The sequence below is a fragment of the Lagopus muta genome, chromosome 1 (genome assembly GCF_023343835.1).
Source record: "Lagopus muta isolate bLagMut1 chromosome 1, bLagMut1 primary, whole genome shotgun sequence".
In the NCBI taxonomy this organism is placed as follows: domain Eukaryota; kingdom Metazoa; phylum Chordata; class Aves; order Galliformes; family Phasianidae; genus Lagopus; species Lagopus muta.
Genome location: NC_064433.1, coordinates 78,813,488 through 78,829,580, shown reverse-complemented (window position 1 = coordinate 78,829,580; position 16,093 = coordinate 78,813,488).

The window sequence follows — 16,093 nt, the reverse complement described above, 5'->3', positions numbered from 1 at the left end:
CTTTGCCTTTTACTAGATCCTCCATCTGGCAATCCCAAAGCATTCTTGGGAGGTGAAACAACCTAGCTGGCCAGCTATCATCTTGACTGTGTTAAAGCTGGAACTACAAGGATAAGTGATGCACATCACCCACCATCACCTAGCAATGCAATCAAAATTGGAACCATCACAAGACTTCTTGCCTTGCTGCAAGAAAAACTTTTGACTTGGAGTCAATTTGTGCATCAAGTGCGACCTGCAAAGTCCAAGAGGGTGGCAACATTATGTTCTCTGTGTCTCCTGGGGGATGCCCTCTGAACATATCTAAGAGGAACGGTGTGAATCAACTCAGAGATGCAGAGGATTTTATTCTTAGGAATCTGGCCAAGGGAAACGTTCTCTTCAAAGGGGAACAGGAAGTATTTGATAGGCCTCACAATCCAAGAACAAATGTCTTCTTAGACTTTCTAAGATTTCATCCCTTGAAGATTTTCAAAACACAGCTGGACAAGGTCCTGAGCAATTTGATCAGATTTTGTCTCCAAGCTGCTGTGTACTACAGAGAGCTGGCAAACTAGCCTATGTGAGTGATTTGTGTGTTAGGGCAAAGTCAGACAGTTGTGGCTCAGGTCACTGGTAAAGGTAATTTTTACTAACTCGCCTACTCTGCATTACAGCAGATTAGCTCTTGCTCACATTATGCCAGCTGAGCTTTGCTGTAAGTTTGATTGAAGGAACTGGGCATGATAATGCGTTCTATGTTTCTCTGTTTAGCCAACCATGTCTGGTTGTATCTGTTACTCAAAAGAATTCTGAGAGGTTGTAGTTCCTGGGTCAGTGATTATGAATGGGGAAATTGGTTAACCGCAATTAGACTATTTAAAAATAGTTTGTCAGAGATTTCAAAAGGAACATGGTATTTTGCATTGTGCTTAACTTCTAATGAGCTCTGGCAGAGTCTGGGGTCTGGGCTTGCCTGAAGTTTGAACTTTATTCTTATGCTGAAGATGAATTGCATTTAATACGTGTCTGGTAGTACAGTGAGACATTAAGCTGGTACAAATGTTTTAAATAAATCTTCTCTGGAAAATAGTGGTAAACAATGGTAATACTAATGAAGGAACTGCAAAGAGAAGTTTTTAACTTAAAAAAGTTATTAATATTGCGTAGGATTTTCCATCTTCTGATCAGCCAGTCAATGGTTTTTGCCTGGGGTGGTTGTCAAGCTAACCGGCCTATAATTCACCAAGACACCACATTTACTCTTCAAACACTGGCACATCACTAACATTTTCCAGTTCACTGAAACTTCTCTGTCCTTCCAAGATACATTAAAAGTTACCACTGAATCCAGCAGTGGTCTTGACCCTGTGCTGAGGACCCTGGCCTCACTCCTGACTGTACTCAAGCTTCTGAGGAGTTATTATTTGCTTGTGTGCATTACAGTAACTCCCAAACAACTCTAACCCAGACCAAAGGTACCAACCTTAACACAGGGGCTGCTGCTTTTTGTGTGCATTCAGCCTTCCAGCTCATGTTGCACCCACCTTATGGGATCTCTGTTTTTTTCTGTACAAGATCATTACATGTAAGAAGGAAAGCAGGTTGAGGATAGGCAGCAAGACCCACTGAAGCCTTGCGTGATTCAAAGGGAATCAGATGCAGTGTACAAATAATGCATTCTCCTTATCTCCCAAACACAGGATCGACAGGATTGTTTCTGCAGGCTCTGGCCAGAAAAGCCAAATGACATGTGGTCAGAAAAGGATCTTGCCAACCTCATTTTACTTCCAGGTTTAGGAGAGATTTGCAGGCAGAGTTAGGAAAAAAAAGAAACTAATCTTCCTGATTCTTCTACTGCAACAAACTAGAAAGAGAAGCAAGTTCTGTATATTTTGTTCATTGGCACAAGCCACCCTTGCTTAGCATGGGTTAGGCTGCTTATCTGGGACCCTGCTAAGAGCTCAGGAACACGCAGCACTCATGAGGCAATGGAAAAGCAGCATGCAGGGAGTAGAAATGGCTGAACTTTATTTTTCCAAAGGGAAGATCTTTGGTGGGCCACAGATTACACTGGAAATCAAACCCTACACCCCAGGATCCCGCAGCTGTCCCTCTCCCCTCTAATTTTAATCTGTCAGATTTCAGAGCTATAATTAACTGCAAGGCCTTAGTGATATACTATGTGAAAGTGTGTGTGCCTGGACTCCCTCCCTGTAGTGGGCCTAATCCTCTGCAGAAGATTGACAGGTTCACATGGAGAAGAACTTTTTAACCAATTCGCTCCTAAACATTCCTTTTGCTCTCTCTCTTCCCTTTGCTGCCCTCTCCCCTCCAGGCTGCAAAGGGCATGGTTGGAACCAGGGAGATGGCAACAACTTATTCCCTGCTGTCCTGCAGCTGTGCTCTGGACTGATCCAAGGAACCACAGTGAAAGCCCCATCCCAGGCATCTCTCACAGCTCTTACAGTGCCTGTCAAAGCTGTCTTGGGAAAGAGGTACTCAGGGACAGTGAAGAGCTCCAGGTTGAAATTCAGATGCTGAAGCAGAAGGAGGCAAAGTTCATTTTTTCATCCTTTCTTTGATCCACTGCTGTCAGACTGTGGAAAACTGTCATCTTCTGGACATGCCACCAGCAAAATGGAGCTCAGCAGTAGTGCATTTGCAAATATTTTTTGTTTTCTTTTTCTAGATGTGATTTAAAAAAAAAAAAAAAAAAAAAAAAAAAAGCTTTGGAGGAGAGCTTTGTTGAAGTGTTCACAGTATTTCAGTGCTCTGGTCCAGATGTATGACAGTGCCTGCTGGTTTGTTGCTGACCTTCACTCAACGCCCTTTCATTGGGGTCTTTGCATTGAGCAAAGCCCCACCTGTGTCCAAAAACTCCTTTGTGTTAACCATGGTACAAATAAAAGGTGCTTACTGATGTGCTGTAGCTGAGACAGGTCTCTTGGAACAAGCCTTTCAGTATTTTGGGGTGAATCAAGTGATGTTGTATTACAGCTTTTTGGATATCGAGAGATCTGATTTGTCAGTGACTTACCAAAAGCTTAAGGTAGGCAAAGAGAAGAAGTCCTAAAGGGCAAAGGACATTGCTCTTGCTCATGTGAGAAGCTACATCTGAGGCAACACACAGGTCTTCCATAGTCCTTATCTCAGCAATTCCATTCAATTCACTTGGTAATTAAGCACCAAGAGGAAAGGGGAGAGCATGATTTAAAAGAGGGCATGATAAAAAAAACAGATTTTTTTTTTTTAATAAAACCTCATAGGTTTTCAAATTGAAGTGTCCACAGAAATCATAGGAATTCAAAATACTACTGCATGTTGTTGCATGAAAAAATAAACTATGCTTACGTGGAACTGGCATTGTTGATGTTGTGTTGACAGGAGTGCCTAATTCATAAGGAAATTCTTCTAGAGGAAAGGAAAGACTTTGGAGAAGTCACTTGTTCCAGTGCATGGCAACACACAGACACAGAGCCTACAGCCCTTACCACAGATTCCTACAAACTGCAAAATCTGCTAGACATTGCAGTCCAATTTCACTGATGGAAGAATGAGACACAGTGAGTACATCTTTAACAATGTTTGCATTTCAGCTGGTTTTAATAGTACTATGCTTAGCTGCTAGTGCTTCTGTAGCATGGGCTGTTCTCAACTGACTGATATTTATTCTTTTTGCTTTTTTGAACAACAAAAAAAAAAGAAGAATTCTTTACTACTTTCAGTCTATCGGTCACATTTTTACTGAATCTGGGGTGACTACTTGCATGGGTTGCTTGATTTTAAATTCTATCTTTGTCTATACCAGTATACAATTTGTCAACACCAGTATGCAATTTGGCCAGTGTCAGAAAGTAAGTGGTGCACTGGCCACCACAGAATGAGATAAAAAGGATCTGGGAGAGAATTCAGATTTTTTAATTTCTGGCATAATTTGACATAAAGATCCAGAGAATCATTAAGTGTAAAAACTATAGTGCTACTGGCCTGTACATATGAATATGAGGAGTCATGACAGCCACATAATGACTGGCCAGTTGCCACTGAATGCCACATCAAGTGAATGCTAACAGTAAGTAATGTTGCAGACTGTTAGGTGAAAAAGCAGTATTTCAGGACAGTGGTGGTGGTTCCTTTGTCTGTTTGCACTGCTACAGCTACAGAAATCAAACAGCAGCAGGCTGAAAACATTCAGATCAGAATGACTTGCTGGACTACACAGAACTTCCCTGGGTGAGTCTTTGGATGATGGATCCTTTCTCATGAAAGCTCCCTAACACGGGAAAGCCAGTGGAATTAGCTCTCTCCAGCAGGGCAACAAAACATAAGACTTCTTCTGTGTGTGATTGTTTTGATTTAAATGAATCATATGTATGCCTAATCCAATCTAATCTGTCTGAGTTCTTGTATCTCATTAATCACTGACTTGTATTAGCACCTTGGACTGTTGTCCCTGTCATTGCAGAAAGCTGCTGAGACCACCGTCTAATTGCAAGCATTCTGTTGACTTGTCACTGGATTTTGTGCAAGCAGCAAAATGCCAAAGAAGCCAAAATCATTCCCCATTACAACATTATTGGCATTAGAGGAATGATACAGACAACAGTCGGTGTAAGCTAATGGTCTCAAACAAAAGCGGCAAATTGAGAAGGGCATTTTGCATTCTAAATATTGGTTAAGATCACGTTTTCAAAAAATTTTATGAAAAATGAAAAGAAGTCAAATTAGTAAAAAAACAAGCAGTGAAATGGTCTAGGGCGTATAGGGATGTGCTATGTATTATTTCGTAGGTCTTCACTCAAAGAGAGTTGAACGGAACAACAGTGTAGAACTTTTCAAAAGATGAGCTTTTATTAGTTCCAGCTATAAACTGTGTTATCCTACCTATTGAACCAATTGGTTCAGGGCATTTTTTTCAGAGTTAATTTTGATAAAGTCAGTGTGCAGGCCAGGTTCCAACTAAAGCAGGTATAACAACTCCAGTCAACATTAACCCCCTTAGTTGTTGCTGTTATTTTTCTCTCTCTGGCCTCAACTGCTTGGGAAGATTAAGCTGCCAGTAACTATTGCCCAGAGATGGATTCACTTCAGTGGAACATGAAGATCTAGTCATTTTTAGATATGTTTATTTACCCCAAACTTCAAGATAAACTACTTTAGATCTTGCCGTTGTGAATCTTCGTAACATGTACCTTTCTCAAAATGTTTGTGTCTCTGTTTAGGGCTCCAACACACACAATTCTCTCAGGTCTAGTACTGGGAACATGAGATGGTTGGATAAATCATTGCAGGTCAGTTGTGAAGAGTTTACAGTCTGAGGAATGCTTGGACAAAGTGTCCATTGAATGATTTCAGACAAGAAAGAAATTGATGGAAATCCCAGGCTGTCTGGAGAGAATTTAGAAATAGAAATATTTTTTGAATTAATTAGTGTGGCTATCTTTAATCACAAAAAGAGCGTGAAGACATGGGTCTGTACAAGGCAAAAAGGCATTTTTTGAACTGTGAAAAGACATTACCTTGAATTGTGACTGAGCAGTTGACTGCATTTATAATGTTGGTGTGGAAAACCAAAAATCAAATTAGGAGTATACAAATACAGGAACCACTGAAATCTTACATAAATCAAAGCTACTTGTCATTCAATGTAACACTGTGTTTTGACTTGAAATATTCAAACAGTATTTTTAGTAAAGCTGGTAGTCAGTGTAGAGTACATACTGTAGAAAGAATTTTCTTAAAATTTATAGCCAGGAGTTTCAGCTCAGTTCAGCTGCACTGTCTATGTTGGAATGTGTTCAGTACAAGAGCTACATTTTGGGATGTGCAGGTCATGGGTGTATCTTGCAGGTACAGCTCTTAAGCTGCATGCTAAAGATCACTTTAGATTTGACTTTGAAAAGTACTTTCATGAAGTACAGATGTGTACGGCCTCTTAAAACAGGGAAGGGTTAAGCTGTTCCCTTGAACCTACTTCTGATATTCGTACGGGGCTCAAAACGCCAGCCTGCTGATTGATGGGTTCACATGGGGCGACCTTCACATTAGCAACGCGACTTTGGTTGCTAGGTAAACACAGGCAGATGGATCCAGCTCCGCTGATTTTCAGCAGTGACGGATGGCAAAGGTATTTCTGATCCACATCACACCGTGCAGATCCCATGAAAATGACTTGGCACAGGGCTGAAAGTATTAGATTCGGGTGACAAATAATTACCTGACATCAGCTGAGGTTTCTTTGGAAAGGTTATGCTGCAAATAACTGGCATTTACATAACTTTGTTTTCATGAAGTGGTAGAAAGTCAAAAGCATACAGTCTATTTATTTGAAAAAATGTAACCTAGCCAGTGACTGATAATTACAGCTCCTTGGGAATCTGTGTACAAGTTTCCCAATAACTGTATTCCAGCATTTCTTCAGGTTTTTGAAGAGCTTTCATTTGTTTATTTAAAGCATAAATAGTTTTCTTTGCTGTTACTTTACTTTTCAAGTGGAAAGAATTTGCATTCAGATGACATTTACTGAGATTCACTGTGATTTCATGAGTTGTTGCTTTTCAAGTGCTGAAATTAAAAGATTCTTGACTTTCATTCTTCTTCTCTTTTCCTGGACCTAGTGCTTTGGCAGTAAAACGAGCATTTTAAATCGATGGGTATCTAACAAATATTCATCTGAACTTCAGTTTTCAAGCAGTATTTTAATTGTGTTGAGAAAGCGATAAATGCTTTATATCAGTCTTTTGCAGAATGGTGTCACTTACAATTCTGTCCTCAAAATGTGTCATGTGAGAGTGTGTGTTTTCCTGTGATGAGTTAAAATGACTGTTTGCACCTCCTGTGCTGCGTGCTACCACTTCTGCCAGGATAATCTGGTGTGGTTGTATCTGCTGGGACATCAATAACAAGGCTAGAAGTTGGTATGTGTCATCTCCCCAAGATGGAGTGTCTTGTTTCTGTGTCCGCGTTGTGCTGTAAAGCTTCTGTCACTATTTAAACCTTCTTCACTAGAGATGGCAAAATTTCAGAGTGGCCCAAAGTTCTTCCCTTGTCCTTAAAGTGAAGTTATTCTCCTGCTTTACAATGCGAAGAAGCACAAATGAGTATAAGTGATGACTGTATGTAAGTTTCTGGAACAGCTGAATGGAAAAAGACTTGGAATAGCACTTTACTCATGAGCAAAGAAGCCATGTTCCAGTTTCTTTATTCTTCTGGAATGGGTTAATGCCTCTACAGACATTTAATCAGACGTATTTGCTTATTAAAAACTCTATACGAACTGTTAAGGTTGCACATAGTTCCTGTAAGCATGTTTACAAGCTTCTCTTCTTATGTTTCTTATACTTTATTCATTTTCATCTCACTTTTTTTCCCCTCCATTTTTCTCATGTCATTAGTCCCAAGTTTTTCCTTTCTCCTTCCTGCAGTCCTCTTTCCCTTCTTCCTGCTTTCCTTTTTTTCCTTTCACTTGACTTTGCTCTCCCTTTTCTCCCCCCACTTTCCTTCTTACTGTTCTTCATTCTCTCTTTTCTCTCTTGTTTTCATCATGGCAGGCTAAAAAAAAGAGTTTCATACTGAAGGTCACTTCATATGGAGCTGTTCTCATCTCCTGCAAAATCCCTGCCATGCTGCCAAGAGTGTAAAGTACTCTCCCTCTTGCCTGGGAGACAAACAGCACTGTAGGGATGAGGTAGATGACTGTGGTTCTAGCTACATGTCTTTTGTTATTGTAGAATTTATTAAAACTGGGATCTGAGACCCTAAGCATTAATACAGTGTTCTTCAAAGTGTATCAGTAAGTAAGCTGCATTTTCCAGGACTGGCTGATCTTTTATTCGAGGTCAATCCTGAATACAAATTCTATTGGTTGGGTCTGAAGTCTTTGACCTCACTCCTGGGTCATGGTCTTATAATTACTGCTGTAGATTTTTGGCGACTGGTGACAGTTCATAGAGGCTGTAAATAATTTAGGAAGGCCCTTAGCCCACCTGAAAATGTCTTCATTTTCTCTCAGCAGACAGCAGACGTTCAACTACAGCACACCAAGACCTCCCACACTGGCTTCCTGCAGACGTCAAAGATGACGAAAGAGAACTTCAGCATGTCAGCACGAAGCTCTGCAGGGAGAAGTGGTGTCACTCCTCCCTGCATGGTAGGACACATGGAACAGTGGTGTGCTTTCAAGATGGATGTCATTGCCAGAGAGCTTCCCAAGCAGACAAGATGCATGGTGCCCTTTCTCTAGTCTCAGTGCAGGATATTCATAATGGGCAAATGAAGCGTGAGGTATTTTTTTACTACTTTTAGCTATATTGCTAACATTATTTCTTTCAAAATGGCAAGCTGAAGACTGAAACATATTTATTGAGGCCTGCAGGCTCTAACAATGAATTCTTTAATACAATCCCAGGGTACTTTGTGCATCCAAGAATAAGCCCTAATATTTGGAAAGGACACATCATACATAGATGGTATTCTGTTTGAAACTGTCTTTTGTGAATGACTGATGGTAGCTAGCTAGAGCTGTGTGGCAGGGTCACTCTGGTTTCACAAAGCTGTTTGAAATCTGAAAAATTCAGCTGAGTTTTGCTTAGCGTCATCTAGTCTGAATAATCCAAAAAGCAGTGTGATGCTGGAGGGTAGTCATAACCAAAATGGATCCAGCTGTCAACACAGTGGAGAGACCTTTAATTTTGTGGGCTTTAAGCTAAAGGCCAAAACTGGTGACTGACTCAGTGGTGCGCGTGGTTCCCCATGTCTGGGTCTGAACGAGGGTGTGGTGGCTCTGGGGTCTGCCTGGAACCACAGCAGCAAACCCAACACAGCCAGCATGGTCCATGCCACTGCTGCGTCAGGGAACCAGAGCAGAGTACAGGTAGGTTTCTAGGTTGAGATGTGAGGCTTTGTAGGGCCCCATGCTGCAGCTATCAAGGCTCTATTCTGTGCTGCGCTACCCACAGGAAACCTAAACTCAGCTTGATTTTATTTTCATCTGCAATGCTCTGTCACCCTCAATCTGATCAGCAACTTGTGTGTAGCGTACATGGACTGCCCATCTTCACTTCCAGGTAAGAAACAGTATAAAATAAGGCTCTCTGTATAAATAAATTGGCTGTGTGTTTAGGGCCTAAAATATTGAGGATTCCACATTGTTAATAGCATACAAATTATGACACCAAAAATCAAGATGTAAAGGAGACACCATTATTTAGATCAGAGTGGACCACAACTATCTGGTGCCACAAGCCAGAATGAACCAACAATCACATCCTCGCATCAAAATCCCTGCTTTTAAATCACTGAAGTAATGCTCGGATTCATCAGCATGTGGAAACATTCCACAAAACTGTTGGAAGATGTAAGTTTTCTGTCAATTCTGTGTTTTCTGTGGCTTTTTCTTTCCAATCAAATGCCAGTTACATAATAGAACTCACAGAAGATAGGAAAATCCTTGCCTGTCAGAATCAATATAGAGATTTTTCCTTGCTTTTCCTATTATGTAATGTTCTAGGCTAATTCATAGCAAAACTACCTACTCTGTTAAAAAAACAATGTATTATTGTAACAAACATCACCTCAAAGTGTAAAAAAAAAAAAGAAAATTTCAAGAAACTCCTCTGATCTGCATAAAATTATTTTTGCTCCTTTTAATGAAAATAAACCATTTATTTTTCCATTTGGTTCTATTCATTTTCCAGGATACCAGTTGTTAGTAACCTCAAGCTGTTGCTGGGTCAGATACTGCTTAGCCATTCGGGGTATTTTAGACACTAGCTGTAGGTTCATTCTGTTCTGCTTCAGCAAAACTTTTGTCTGTTCTTTAATAAAAATAATTAGAGCCACATTTTCTAGCAAATCCTAGTTTGACTGTTCTTTTTCTTTTCCCTTACTGTATCCATCATTTTTTGTATCCATCATTATTTCATACAGCTTTCACAGAGCCTGAAGCCATCAGCCAGAAGCTGTGAGAGGCAGCTGGCTTTTCATGTACCGATGGTGCTTTTCTCTAAGATCAGTGTTGCTTCAAAGAGTTCCTCGCACTTACCATTTTTTATTTCTTCACAAATCTAATTGAGAACCATATGATATGAAGAGGCCTAATGGTTTCAGTGGAGAACTATGCAAATTATGAATGTGACCATGTATAACTGACTTCCTCCTTTCAGTCACTACAGTTGACCTGATGTGGGCATCTTCCTCCAAGTTAGATGTCTGAATGCATAGCCTCCCTTTACTGTGTGCTAGTTACCTGACTGTAATGCTGCCATTTAAAATGAGTGAAACAGATCACGTCCTAAATATTTTATTTCTCTTTGTGATTGTAAAGAGCTCCCTGGGTCGGTGAAGGAGTTTATGCTTCCTTGAAGACATCTGCAATTAGACATGGTGAATCTTACCCTAAGAATTTGATTCAACTGCCTTTGAGTTTAGCTGCAGGTGATGACATTAGGGACTCTGAGGGTATTTGCTGTGGAAGGGATGGCAGAGTAGGCAAAGGGTGGGACAGTCAAACAGAGGTAAAGAAATATCATTGAATTTTCTGCCAGGAAAGATTGCTGCAGCAGGCTAGCACTGTTATGAACATCTGTGGCTCTGAGACAGCTGAGACAATGAGATAGCCTCTCCTAAACAGGCAGATGGGGGCTTAGACCAAAATCGTGGCCATGCTGGTAATAACATGGGTGCTGCTGGAGGTAGAACGAAAACACAAACTAATTTTATCACCCTGTCAGATTTTTATCCACTAAGTTTCCGTAAAACCACAGTCTCCTTTCAACAACTCAACTTTCCAGCTGGGAGATACAAATGCTTGAGCCTTTCTGTCTCTCGGGGATTTCTCTTGTGCTGTATTTGATCTTTTCTTCACTCACTTCCTCTAAACTCCAAACAATCACATTAGTGGCTATCCATATGACATATTTTAATTCAGCTTGCAACCACTTCACGGTATGGTTAGCACTAATCATGGCCTGTGCTTGCCGCAACAGAGTGGGTTCTCAGAAGTCCCAAGTGGTCACTTGACGTGCTATCTGCTATGCACAGGCTTGCAGTATTGCTCCAAACATGGTTAATAGTTGGCTAATAAGAGAGAAAATCCACAACAGTTTGTTTCTCCTACTGGTCTCAGAAGGCACACGACTACCTTCCTTTTAATGAATCTGTATACTGTCCTTTTTCAGGGTACAGAGGACTTTCCAATTTAGCCAATGAATTAACCCCTTCTGGTTTGTTTTCTTCACTGTATGGCAGGAAATACCAGAATGCATTGCTCCTGAGAGAGCAGCTAAGGAAGCAGAAATGCCATTGCCTGTCAATTGCTCTCAAATCACCAGCTACAGCTCTTCATTCTACTTTCTACAATGATCCGGCTCCCTAGTTCAGCAGTCATGTTCGTGGCATGTGAAATGGTGTGGCACTCATATCTCTTAAATAGCCTGTGATGATGAATACTTTCATTCAGCTCTGCTCATTCCACCCCTGAACAGAGACTGACAGTGAAAATAAAGAAGGAGTTAGCAGCTGCAGTGGCAATTTGATTTCTCAAACAGAGATTTCCACGTAACTTGGGAAAGGCTGAGATTCTCTAGGAGGCAGCATTCAATCACAGCTATAAGGAGCAGGAGTAATGTAGATGTTTTAAGTCTTTTTAAATGTGCTCTGATCCCTGATAACTTCCTTCTCCCTTTAGTCCATATAGCAGGAAGACATGAAAGCACAGAGAAGAAAATTTCCATTGTATTTCCCCAGGAAAGAGAATTTTACAGTCTTTAAAATATCGCTTCTCTTCAAGCAATTTCTTATAAAGCTGATGCTTTTAACAGCTGAAGAAAAATTCGTCTTTAGCCTTTTCATCTTAAGAATGGACTGAGTAAATGATGACAGTCAGGACTATCTTGCTTGCTAGAATTGATGCGTTCTTCAGAACTCTTCCTTGAATGGTGTCTGATAATGTGTGTCTGTTACTAAAAAGCAATGCTATCAGCTGGTCTTAGGGAAATGTTTAAAAAATGAAAAGGGAGTCAGACATATATAGCTCAGAGCATGGTTTCCTGTGTGGTACGCTGACATTTACATTTCAGCTACATTCAAAACTTCATGTGAACTCCCTTTTCCTGGGCGTGGCTGGTTTTCCTTTCTTTTTATCTTCCAGGCTGCAATGGAAAGAAGGGAAGTGTTTGTTGCAGCAACAGGGATTTGGAGCTACCCACCCTCCAGGGAACAGGACACCCACAGTGTGGTGTTGTGCAGGGCAGCTTGTTCTCTGGTTTAATGAACAGACTTTGCTTTAGATCTGGGAACTCCAACCTAGAACAACCGTCTGTATGGCTCAGTATGGGGTAAAGATGAGACAGATACTTCAGAACATAACAGTAGTGCTGTCACTAGTCTTGTAGCGCAGTCCATGCAGTGTGGTCACTGGCTTACTGCACCCAGGTCCTTTACTCAGCTCTTCCTATGGCTGACAGTCATCTGGACCATAGCCACACCACTGGCCTTATACAGAGGGACCCAAGGAAGCAAGGATGTCACAGTCTGGTTTTCCACAGCATTGCCACACCTTGCCTCCTTGTGTGGCACAACAAAGCTAGAGCAACAGTGAGAGCAGCCTGGAGATGTTCTTTGTGTCTCTCAGGGCTGCAGGCATCCCATGTCTTGTGTTGCTGGAGAAGCGCTATGTCGGGAGGGATCAAAAGCCCTGACCTGATGCGCCTCAAGCTCTCTGAATCTTTCACACCTCTTCAAAGCCTTTTCTCTTGCTCAGATATCATTTTTATGAAGTTCCCTGTTATGTAATCTCAGTTCACCATGTTGCAGTTTAAATCATTCATCACCAATCTGCTCTGGCCATCCAGATCAATTACTTCCCCCCCAGCTTAAACCATTCTTGCAAATTATTACCACCTCCTATAAATATGGCTGTGAGGCTGCAAAGTGTCAGTTCTCCTTGGAAAGATGATTTATTTAAATAAGAGCAGAAAGGAGATTTGGACTATTTTTAGGCTTCTTTCTGTGACACTATACAAAGATTTGCTCACCATATTTTTGTGTTCAGCTATGCTGTCTCTGACTTTTGACCCAGTGGAAGAGGCAGTCACAGCTGTTCTCTCATTATGGCTCTCAGCAAATGGCTTTCACTATATGGTTCTATTGTTATTCACTATTTATGTTGTATTCTTCAGTAAAACCAAGAAGCTTCCTTCAAGGGGGACCTGGAATGGCCTCTGCAGATAAGTACAATATCTAAATGCCACTGACAATGAAGATTTCACAGTAAGTTTTCTATTCACTTAAACTGAAGCAACGTGGAAAAATCCACCTACCAGAGGAAACTGCAGAATTTGAAAGCTGAAAAATACTATTTGGAATGGGGAGGAGTATTTGAGTTCAACATCTTGTCAATAAATAAACTGCAACTTTTTGCAGGGCCAAACGTATATTTAATGAATATGCTTTATCCAAATTTCTTCCCTCTGTAATGAGACTATCCTGACCTAGAAAAGACAAAAGTCATTTAGCTGAGGTATTGACTTATAAAGAAGTAGAGTCAGGTTTGTTGTTTGAGTCACACTTGACCCAGTCTTCAGTTTCTCATATGCTACCTCTTACTACCAGCTCTTCCATCTACTATCTCTGTTCTTTTGATGGTAATTTTAAAAGGTTTGGGGCATGTCTCAGTACAAAGAAAAACACAAAACATTTTTTTAAAACAAAAGTGTTGATAGGTGGAAAAGTAATTTGTATCCTGCTGTTGCCAATTACCAGCACAGAGGTGATGTACAAAAAGGTTTCTTAACTTTACAAATATACTCAATGTGTCAGTAGCAAACTGATTTTGGTCGCCTTATAATTGAGGTTCTTATGCTATTTACTTCTTCATTTTAGTTTGGATCTCAGAAAATGCAAGACTGATCTTTAACCTTCCTAGAAGTCAGCAAGATTTTTGTGTGGACTGACCAAAGTTAATCACTGAAAACTGTAGGTCACCTTATTCTGGGTCAAATGTCTCAGCCTTCCACCGAATCAAGGTACTACGCAAGAAGTTAAATACAAAAAGTCCTGTAGGCTCTCTCCTGAATGCTAAAAATAAGACTTCTCTTGATATATTTCAGTATTAATTAAGTTTTTGCTATTCCTCCCACAGAGGGTTATCAACATAGTTTACAAAGTGTCATCTTTTAGCAACTGCTCAAGAGTTGGCTGTTTCCCATCTCACCCCCTCTGACATATTTGCATGTTCCCTCTATACAGACACGCAGATAAAACCCTCCCTGGTGTATCGAGAGTATTTTCAACCAAAGAGAAAGAAAATTCCTTGCCGAGTTGTTCAGTAGCTGGAAATGACTTGTCACGTCCACAGACAAGTAATTCTTTTTGTTTTTAAATAACTAACCACACTATGATTAATGGCTCGCATAAATGGCTCAAAATAAGTCTGGCACAAATATAGGGGAGGAGTGTAAATGGGATAAGGACTGTATGGGTCTGCAGCAGGACATTGGTGTCATGAATGGCATAGCGGGCACAGAGGAAGGAAAAAATGTTTCATGCTATTTGCAGCTCAAAATTGCAGCTACAGATGGTGATGCTGTCATCCAACAAGGGCTCAGGACACTGAGAAAAGGCAACCTGCATTGTACAGACTTGTTCTCCCCAGACATTGGAGTCTCTTGCAAAGGTTAACAGTGCCACATTGCCTCACTATACTTAAAAGCTGGAAGTACCCTTGACTGAGTAGTGAAGCTATATGTCTTAGACAGTTTCTGCTCTGTGCTTTGCCATGCAATGCATTTTGCTAGTCCTCTTCCTGAGGCAGTATTTTTCATTTTTTTTTGTCAGCTGCTATACTGTTTATCTTCCACATATTTGCTACAGTTATACTTTTGAATGAAATCAGCAATCATGCAATTTTGGAAATAGGGACAAGTGTGTCCCATTATGAGGAGTACAAACTCATAGCCAGTACAATCTGCAGACAAGACAAAGCTGATGGTATCCTAAAAGATGAGGTAAAGTGGACACTCATTCAGATTGTTAGTGTAGACTAGATCACCTGGTAGGATGGGAGCATTTAGGCAAAAGTAAGATCGAATTAAGCCAGATACAAAGGTTTGCATCTGTCAACACAGAGCAGCAGTTCTCTCTGGGGATGCTGGGCATGCATCTTGGAAAGCAGAGACTCTGAAAAGGTCATGAGTGTGGATAACTGGGCATATCAACAAGTCATTCCCTGTAACTGAATGAGCAAAATGAGAAAGAGAAAATGAGCAGCCTAGTTGGCTTATCAGGAAGCCACTCAGAGCTGCATGCCATCATGGCATTCGTGGGAAGAACATTTCAGGTATAAATGGCTGATGAGTGGAGCAGGGGATTAAATACATAACTGGTGATCAGAAACCTGAGGGAATTTTGGAGATGACTATTTGCCTCCAACAATGAACTTTCTGAGTTTATGTCTTCTAACAGCTTTGTTGCTTGCAACCACAGTGGCACAAGCAATATCCCCTCCTACAGGCTTGAAGCGGGATCTGGCTGACGGGGGTGATGCAGCCATAGGCTCTCTCGTAGCTGGAGCCAAGTTACCACCATTAGCACGTTTCTTACAGAAATGATGACATAGCGGTGAGAGACCAACACCCTCCAAACACCAACAGTGTCACTGCGACATCCTTATTTCTAAAGCTGCTCTGCCATTATTTTGTACCCAAATCAAACTACAATGACTCATGAATCCTGAAATAAAGATAGAAAGAGGGCAATTTCATACTTTTCCCATGAAGATACCTCATAACAGAGTAAACATAAACAGAAGTTTTGTTTCAAAACAACAACAACAAACAACTGGACAAAAGAATCAACCACAAGAAATAATTATTCTGGGAGCCCAAATGAAGTAATTAACTAAATGAATTAAGTAACAGCTTCCTGTAAGTGAAACATTTTGTAATATACAATGATAATATAGAAGATACACATTGGACTTTGACAACAATGCATAAAAACTAGATTTCTGCCACAATGCAATAGCAGAACTCTGTCTCGGGGAAAAATAATCTAGTAAAATGGGAAGCCAGAAAACTGGGCAAAAGTAAGTTTCCAAATTGTTAAGAATGTT